This window comes from Topomyia yanbarensis, chromosome 2 (assembly GCF_030247195.1).
Source record: "Topomyia yanbarensis strain Yona2022 chromosome 2, ASM3024719v1, whole genome shotgun sequence".
In the NCBI taxonomy this organism is placed as follows: Eukaryota; Metazoa; Arthropoda; class Insecta; order Diptera; family Culicidae; genus Topomyia; species Topomyia yanbarensis.
This window is the reverse complement of record NC_080671.1, coordinates 374,014,415-374,024,133: the sequence shown is the minus strand read 5'-3', so window position 1 is coordinate 374,024,133 and position 9,719 is coordinate 374,014,415. Positions and strand designations below refer to the sequence as shown.

Sequence of the window (9,719 nt, the reverse complement as noted above, 5' to 3'; positions counted from 1 at the left end):
CCAAAATTTCATAAACCCGGACTCGACCCGAACCCGAGAATTTCAAATTTGAATACCCGGAACTAGACCCGAACCCGAGAAGCTTAAATTTACAGTACCCGAACCCGACCCGAAATCTGTCGGGTTCGGGTCGGGTCGGGGTTTCGGGTCCAAAAACCCGAACCCGACCATCTCTATTTTGTATGTCAATTGGTATGTAATTTGAAAACATGTATGAAGTTATTGTTAGAAAAAACATTTATCGATAAGTTCTCCATCATACAATCACATTCAAAATGTTTTTTTCTCTTTCGGTTAATATAATATAAAAAATCACAAAAAATGTTTTTTTGACAATTTAAATTTTTATCCCCAATTTTCGCTGTTGTGAAAAATGACACAACATATTTTTCAGTGCATATTTTTCTGGTACAGAATTATTCATTATCTGTGACTCGTTCTCAGACAGTTTTGCTGTTTAAAATACAGTAATTGAACATATTTTGCGGTCGGCCGGTTTCTAGTGGAATCCCTCATAAAAAAAATAACACATGGACATAGAGACTCTATTAGAGAGAACATCGTAGCCAAACTTCCAAAGCTAGATAGATCGAGATAAGCAGATATTCACTTATAGGAAAACATCAGCATACAAAAACTATGAGCACAGTCAATCTGAAGGGAACGACGAAATAATTAAAATAGAGGATAATAAGGACATGGAGAATATCGAGATAGGAAAAAATTATCTGCATTTGAAATAACGATCGCAGGGCCAACATTTATTATTTAGCACTGTTGCTGAAATGATGCTCTTTGTCCCATCAGTATAGCATTACAGTGTGTGAATTGTGTTTCTGTAACAGATTAATAAAATCCGAGAAGCAAATTAATGTGTATCCATATAAGATGTAGACTTTGCGGAACCTAAAGCCCGAGCGTGAAGACTATTTTCCCTATTTGGATTGGATTGGCGCCAGCGATAAAGAGCCTATCTAAAGGAACAGTACATATATGTTGAAGATTTCAATGCAGCAATAGCGACATCACGGAAGACCATCATCCCACCGGGCACGACTTCACGCAACATATCCTGGTTGTCACACCAGCCACTATCCGAAACATTCACCCAGCACCACCCACTCTGCTTGAGACCTACGCTACAGCATAGCTTTTCAACCCGGCGGGTGGTATCCTTGCGCTCTCTGCCATTTCGCTCTCGTACAACAACACAAACTACACATCCCATTGACTTTGGGCGGGCAAGGAATTCCGAAGTTGCGTTCGCTCCCACGAACGAATGGGAATCTCCTTCGAAAAGCAGCCAGCACTTTTCATTCCTTCGTCAATCGTTCGCCAAGTCAGACGCGTTGACTGGTGTCGCGTAACCGTCGTAGGTGTGATCCCTGTAGTCTGTCCAAATCTCTGTATCCCAAGGGCTCAGCCCAGTTTAGCATCTATCGGTTCCGCTTCTGATCCGGGCAAACGGACCGGGGGCGGTGCTACCAGTGGTAATCAATTTTACATAATTACTGTTTTTCGTGTTTTTTGGCTGTCTCATCTTGGACGGATGAGTTATCTTAATTTTTTTTGTTGTTGGCTGATTGATCCGGGTTGTAGAAATTTGGTATGTGCTGAACGGCGAGTGAAAAGAAGATCTGTGGCAAGCAGCAACAACGTTTGCTGATGTTATTTATGAGTGCGGTCGAGGAAAACCACAACACGACAGGGGAAAATCGAGCAAAAGTTAGTCAGTAGGAGTAGCTTCAGAAAAGATTTAAATCGTTTTTTTTTTCACTTCGCTGTTCATTTTTTCGCTTTCATACGCTGATGGTTATCGCCAAACTGCGGGGAATTGTGTTAATGATCTGGGAATGATTTAACTTTGCTCATCCTCAAGGGGTGGTCGTCAGTAGGATTTACTTTTTTAATCTTGTCTGGTGTTTGTTCCATTCAGTGTGTGTGTGCCCAGAGGGAAAATACTTTATCCTCATAAAATTTTCAATTAGTTAGTGCTATGTGAAATAAATAAATTGCACGGGAAAAAGATATCCGAGGGCGTCGAGCAGTGTTTGCAAAGCACGTGAGCAGGATGTGAAAATTCTCATCCCACCCATAGTTCCTAGCGGTCGTGGTGCAACCCATTGCAAGTCGCTATCGGATTAGAAGAATTAGTGCCATGATTCAATTTTCAGCTTCACTGGTGATCTAACCAACGGAAAATATTGTGCCGTCGGGCAACAGTTGCGATAGGGTACCTGCATATAATTCTATAGAAACGAAATGTTTACGCGAGAATTGCCACAATATTGAGGGCGAGTAGTGAGAAAAAAGTGCTGGGTGTTAGTTTGACCTGAAGCTTTATTCCTGTAATTATTGCACCTGGGAGCGAGGAAGCAAAGGCTGGATTATTCTTAGATATAATATATATTTACATAGCTTCTGTGCGTTCGTTGCAATAAATGGTGATACATAGTGCTGTTACTTAGAATTTCAACATTGTGCTGGAAGTATTGTAGTGTACAGTGCAATAATTTATCTGGTAAGATGTGTATAGTTACTTTGATACAATACTAAAGTTGTTCTGAACATAATAGTTGAAGGATTATTAAAAATTGTCAGTAGACCTGTGGAATTAAAAGTCAACCTTTCTGATTTATCTAAGAAAATTACATTAATGCTCTCTTATAAGATTATTCGTAATTGCACACTAGCGTGAAAAAATGAAGAAAAAATTACGCCAACCGTTCTATTCTACGGATTTATATAAGCGTCAGGTCCAATTTAGGCCAAATTGATCAATTCTAGCTATCGGATCAACGTCTCTGATGTTTGTATGGGATTTTGGGACAATCTATATGGAAAAAATCCACTTATTCACATTTCCGACACTAGGTGGCAAACTAGGCATCATACTATCAGTGGAATTGAGATTCTTTAAAAAAATTATTTAATAACAGTTTTATTGATAACTCCAATATGATCAACAATATTTCGGAGAAGCTGTTAAACTTCCAACGGGTTATTCGCAGAGGATCTAACTGCTCATGGTTTTAGTCTAGCAGTCAAATACCTAGAACTTATTTATTTTGTTAAAAATGCTTACGTTCATTTGTTCGGAAGAATTTTATTGCTCAAGATTTGTCAGAAAACAACATTTTAAATTGATTGAGGTTGAAAATTTTTAACTTGTCGACACCATTGGGTCTTAATGCCTGTTGCATTAAGTTAACGATTGTTCCGATACAAAATCCAGTAATTAGTATTTGGTAATCGTCAGCAAACCCGTAGGTTGGAAATCCAAGCTCATTGAGTTTCTTCAACAAGACGTCAGCTACTAAGTTCCATAACAAAGGTGACAGAACGCCGCCCTGAGGACAACCGCAAATACTCAACTTCCGTATCTCAGTCTGTCGCAGTGACGAGCAAAGTATGCGGTTGCATTGCGTTTATCCAACTCGAGGTACATGCAGGTATCCCATGACCGCGCGTCGCATCCAGAATAGATTGGAAGGACACATTGTCAAAAGCACCATCAATATCTAGGAATATACTCATGCTAGATTGCTTGAGCGAGAAGGCTTTCTCAATGTTGTAAACAACATCGTGAAGCAGAGTTATCGTGGATTTCCCACACTGATATGCATGTTGCATTTTGTGCAGTGGATATCTAGTCTAGTCTAGTCTAGTCTACACATACACAGCCAATACATGTAGGGATTGCGGACGTTCGTCCACAATTTTTCTTGTCATTATTAATGTTTGTGGCACATATTGAATATGACACAAGCATTAAAGCGGCCAGGCCAACTGTGCAGCGTACAAAATAAAGATGATTCAAAATTATACGGCAATCAAATTATTCGTTCAATGAATAATTTAATCAACGTATTATTTTGAACCTTGAATAAGGAAGAAAGTGGGAGTGACTATGCTAAGAGGGTTAATGTCACTCCTTTGGTCCTAGGCTCCTGGGATGGGACAGAAGCATTAAGCCCTGCCCTGGCTAATGAGCCAGGGTTATAGCGCCCTTACTCGCTCTCTGAAACAATAGAGAAAATTGGCGAATCTGGTTAATTAGTAGTAATATAAACAAAAAACGCATAAAAATACAAACCAACAGACAACTCACCTTCGACAAAAATCCATATAGGACTTCTACGTCCTAATAGACAATACAGGATCATGAAAACAGAAACCTTCCGGAACGTTCCGGAACGCATTTCTTCCACATTTTGTGAAAAAAATAAGAAAATTTTCGTAACGCCGGAATGTACTAAAAGTCGCATCCACACGTTTATAACACTCGTTCGCCAAAATTTAGAATTTATCGTTTGTTATCTCAGTTTGCAGAAAGCAAGTAGGAAACATTAAATACATCTTATTTCATAGATGAAAATATCGACCAGCCACGTACATCCAACCCTATGCTGATAAAAAGAACCCTGATCCATGCCACGACTCCGACCGTAACGCACTCCAAAAGACCACCGTGGACAGACAATCCCACCATACTTCCCTGGACAAAGACAATCCATAAGCAGTGCGATATCCAGTACCAGCACCGAGAACTGATCAAATGGGTTAACCGGTTATGACATGGGAGCAGAAACCGATTCGATCAACTCCCAGTGCTGACACCGAACACTACACGGCCTCCAGACTGACTCCGTCCGAACAAACATGGTAGGACCGTCAATCCACACCAAGTCCCACGAAATTCGTCGCAGTCGGAACAATAGCATAAGTCCAAACTCCCCCGACCAATACAAAACTAAACACATATAAGCTACACTTTCTGGAAAAGCATAAGCCTAGACGCTAAATACAAAAAATCACACCTCATATAGCATAAATAGATCAGAACGCGTTTTTTATACTAAGGACTTATTAATTGACAGCTGATTGAGGTCAGTTTGGTGCATGATTTATGTTCAATTTACAAACTAATTGGCTAATTTTACGGTGAGAACAGATTCAAAGAAAACATTTAAAAACCTTTTAAAAATCATAATCAGATAGATCTCACCCAGTCTCGCGGCACATGACATTTTCAGAGGATCAGGTTCATCAATCCTCAATTGCTGCGTAAATTTTGCTCCCCTTTTCGGAAGGCTTCAAGAATCCTACGGTTCTACAGGACAACTCCTTCCAGCCATTGGTCTGCAACTGAAGTTTGAGATATTCAGCAGTTTTCTCCATCCGTTAACAATCTTCACAGAGATTGTTGTCCTTTGTAGCCCCTTCGGTGCACTTGGAGCTTCAATATTCCGATCTATTAATTTTTCTTCGATTCACTCGACACAATTTTTTTTTACAAAAAAATTGACGCTTGTAAAAATATATACGTCTACACTCAGCCATCGCCTACTCAGATCTCCGTTGCATTTTGTGCAGTGGATATTCAACTAAACTAAGCTGTCAACTGCCCACTTGCTTCAGTGGAAACCAATATGCGTGCTAACGCCCACGAGTCCGAATCACCAGAATGAGATCTGTGAACATTGTTCGACTCCGGATCGATACAACCTGGAAAGTGTGTGTCAAAGAGACAATTAAGAACATCTTTTTCGTCCGTCACATAAACACCATCTCTGGTTTTAAGGAGTTCATCTGAAAATCATTCGATTTGGAGAGAATTTTATTTAATCTGCTAGGCTCGTTCAGACTACAGACATTAGTGCATAGGCTTTGCCAGCCAGCCCGTTCTGCAGATCTAAGACATTTCTTATATGCACTACGAGCTGACCTGAAAGCCCTGGAGTCATCACGCTGACGCCGGTTCCAAGCTCTTCTCATAACTTTCTTCATTCTTTCAAGCTCAGCCCTCCACCAAGGGGTTCCCCTAGTCGATTTAACAGTACGAAGTGGACAAGCTTCTTCGTAGGATGCTAATATGAATGAGTTTGTCGTATCCACGACGTCATCTAAGTCGTCTAGTTGACTAATTGTTGGAAAATATCCATGAAATTTAGTCGCCAAGTTTTCTAAAAAGAGGTCCCAGTTTGTAGATTTAGGATTACGATATGTCACCACATTGAAGGTGACATCAAAATGATCGAAAAATATATATTTATGGTCGGATAGAGACGGTTCAGTTTCATTTGGAACCTGCCAATTTCCCAGTTCATGCAAAATTCTATCAGAGCAAAGTGTTATGTCTAACACCTCCTCTCTTCCAGACCTCGCAAAAGTTGGTCGGTTTCCCACATTCAGAATATGGAGATTTGTACTACTTATGTACTCCATCAGTTCAGAGTCTCTCAGATTGATGTCTGAGCTGCCCCAAATGATGTGATGAGCATTCGCATCACTGCCGATAATGAGCGGAAGCCCATTTCTGCTACAATATGATACAACGCTTTTGAAATCATCAGAAGGAGATGATTCGTTATGCGGTAGGTATGCTGAACAATATATATATTTTTTGTCTACGTTTCCGACAGTCAGTGTAACTGTGACAACACAGATATCGCGAGTTGTGAGCTCCGATATGAGACACGCGAGAGCCCAGAGTCTGGAGTTCAGAATCCAGAGCCCCGAATGCAGAGTACATAGTCCACAGTTTAGAGTCCAGAGTCCACAGTTCAGAACCCAAAGTCCGGAATCAAGACCCAGAACCCATAGCTTAGAGACAGTCTACAGTTCAGAGTCCATAGCACAGAATCTCGACGCGAGAGCTCAGAATCCAGAGTAAAGAATGCAGAGTTCAGAGTGCAGAGAACAGAGTCGAAAATCCTGGGTCCAGAGTCCAGAGCCCAGAGTCCTCAACCCAAATTGCTGTGGCCAGAGTCCAGAGTTCTGAGACCAGAATCCAGAGCCTGAAGTACTCAACCCACAAGACTTAGGCAAGAGTTCAGACTCTAGAGCACAGAAGTACATAACCCAAAAGACTTAGGCAAGAGTTCAGAGTCCAGAGCACAGAGCCCAGAACCCAGAGATCAGAATCCAGAGTCCATAACACAGAATCTCGAGGCGAGTCCAGAGTCCAAAACCCAGCGTGAAGAGTATAGCATCCAGAGTTCAAAGTCCAAAATCTAGAGCTCAGAGTCCATAGACGAGAATCCTGAGACCAGAGTTCAGAGTCCAGAGTTCAGAGTCCAAAGACCAGAGTCCTCAACCCAAAAATTCTGAGCCCAGTGTTCCGAATTTGGAGCGCAGAGTCCAGAGCACAGAGCCCAGAGACCGGAGCCCAGAGTCCAGAGCACAAAATACTGAGCCCTGTGTTCGGAGTTCAGAACCCCGAATCCAGAGCATAGAGCCCAGAAACCAGAATCCATAGTCCGGAGTCCCAGTCAGTCCAGAATTCAGAGACCCGAGTGCAGAGCCTAAAGTTCAGAGTCCAGAGTGAAGGATCAAGACCCAGATACTATGGTTCAGAGTCTAGAGTATATAGTACAGAAATTCGAGGTCAGCGCCAAGAGTCCATCATCCAGCGATGAGAGTGAATAGTCCAGAATCTAAAGTTTGGTGTCCATAGTCCAGAGAGCAGAATCCAGAGTTCACAGTGTAAAATCTAGACTGACTGGTTATTTTCGGAATGGTCTTGACGAGTAGGTGCCAGAAATTTATGTCTGGCGCCATGTTGAAATCCAAGATGGCGACTTCCGGATGTTAATTATTACGATTACACTTCGGATTGTTTATCTTTCCACAGCACTTGATACTGTTTAACTTTGATTTGCACAATTGATCCATAATGATAATTTTAGTAGAACTGCTCTTTACAATTATTGTTACTAGACTGCTTTGAGGCCTTAGTTTTATAGTACTGTTATTTGATAAAATGAGTATTGATGCAGGTAAGTTACAGATAACCAGGGTATTATGCCAAATGAATACCAAATTCGTTACTGATACTTTTTGCACGTATCAGGCAACTAGCAGTTGGGAAATTGATCTCTGAGCTGATTATGACTTTCACTGGTTTAGTTTTCGATAAAAATACACTGAAAAAAAATCAGTTTAGACAAGGAAAAGTTTTTTTCAAATAACTTATTTCCTTAAAAGTGCCCAACTTGAATTTTTGACGGTAGGTAGGAAACATAATTACCATAATTACCATAATGGTTAAATGCTTTACGTGGTGCCATGGAAATTTCACGTTGCAATAGTTAATCGATAGAAATTTGCAAATACACGCAAAAAAAACTGTCACGTAGCAACGTAATCTCCTGCTTCATATCACTCGCCTGCCATCAGATGTACGCGTACATTAGACGCAGTTTGCCATCCGAACAAAGCACTAACAGAGGCTTTTTTCTCCCTATCTTCCGCCAGAATGATTTGCGTCAAATCCGTTGCACGAATTTGAAACAGACGCTCTCGTACATGATGTGCGAGTTCGCGACGCTTGAACATCATCCACCAGTTTCTGTATCATCCTCTTATTAACATACATATTAGCAGGCGAAGGCACAGAACCGGAAAGATGCGTACCATAGTATCCTAACATTATTGTGATCGACCGGAGCTGCTAGAGTGGAATAAATTTAGGTCACCGCGTATCGGGGCTTATCCGTAGGTAGTCCATTTGGTATTCTTTTTTTCAAAGAATTTTTCGCAAATGTTCGGCAAAATTATAGATTCTTTTTTTACTGAGATATTTTTTGTATGACTGAAGCTCTTTAATACCAAGTTGTATGTGTCCCGTTCCCTTACAAGCTGGCGAGTTTTCGGCAAACAACCGTAATTTATGCCCAGACATTTGTTTTGCCGCTGTGACAATTCAATTTCATACACCTACAAAGATTTTTCTGGTATTTTTTTACCAGTTACCTCCGAGTTTTCAATCTGCAAGGTATGTAGAAGATTCGCAGTTTCGACCAGTTATAAAACTCGTCTTGTGGCATGTCAAACTTCATGATTTTGCAGAACAATCGAAATAGCACTTGGTAGTGGTGATCAAGGTTCCTTGATTATACCCCAAAATAACCTCCAATGCACGTGTTTTGAAAAATCATACAGTTTGACATGTCGCAAGATGGGGTTTCAAAATGTTTGAAAAGTTCCATCCTATCCGGTAGAACCAGATTTCTGTAATAGGGTTTGGCTAATGCGATCAAAACCCCTCAAAATTTTATCCAGTGCACTTTTTTGCAAGATCATAACCGTTTATAACTGGTCGAAAAGTATCCTTTTTGCTGAAGGAATTAGGTTCCCGGAATACTGCGGAGAATGTCCGATGCCAAAAAAATCCTCAAAATGACATCCGTTGCACTCGTTTTACAACTGATTGAAAACTGTACTCATTGCCGGATGGATAAGGTTCCCGGAACATACCGGGGTGTATCCAATTTGACCAAAAACCCTCAAAATGTCCTTGAGTGAAGTTTGAAGTGTTTTTTTTAAAGTTATTTCGTCAAGTATATGTAGACTACACAGAATGGTATTAAAATATTTACTTCTATATTATACATTATTTCTACGGTTAAATTCAGATCTAATTTGTTTTCTAGACATGAAAGGTCAATTATTACACAATTTTTATTATAATGACGCATCATTCCATTGCCGGGGCTATTTTTAGCATAGTTTGTCCTAAAAGATTGTTCTTGGAATAAATTACGAGTTCTTAGTTGACAATTAGGTACATTTTTTGCGAAAGTAATGATGCGTATTGTACACGTTGAGAAATAATGTCGTTGATAAAGCAAAGCACGGCAAATTCGCGGCGTTCTTTGAGTGATTGTATATTAATGAGCATGCAACGTGCTTTATACGATGGAAGAGGAATTGTC

At 40.4% G+C, this 9,719-nt stretch overlaps 1 protein-coding gene across 1 annotated transcript in view; it reads left to right on the top strand.

Annotated features, from left to right (window-relative positions):
- Positions 1-1,332: 1,332 nt before the first annotated feature.
- Positions 1,333-9,719, top strand: part of LOC131684585 (ankyrin-3-like) — a 182,751-nt gene continuing 174,364 nt past the window's right edge. The window contains exons 1-2 of the mRNA XM_058967589.1: positions 1,333-1,490; positions 2,175-2,521. The gene's annotated coding sequence lies outside the window, so the exon portion shown is untranslated. The remainder of the gene's footprint in view (positions 1,491-2,174; positions 2,522-9,719) is intronic.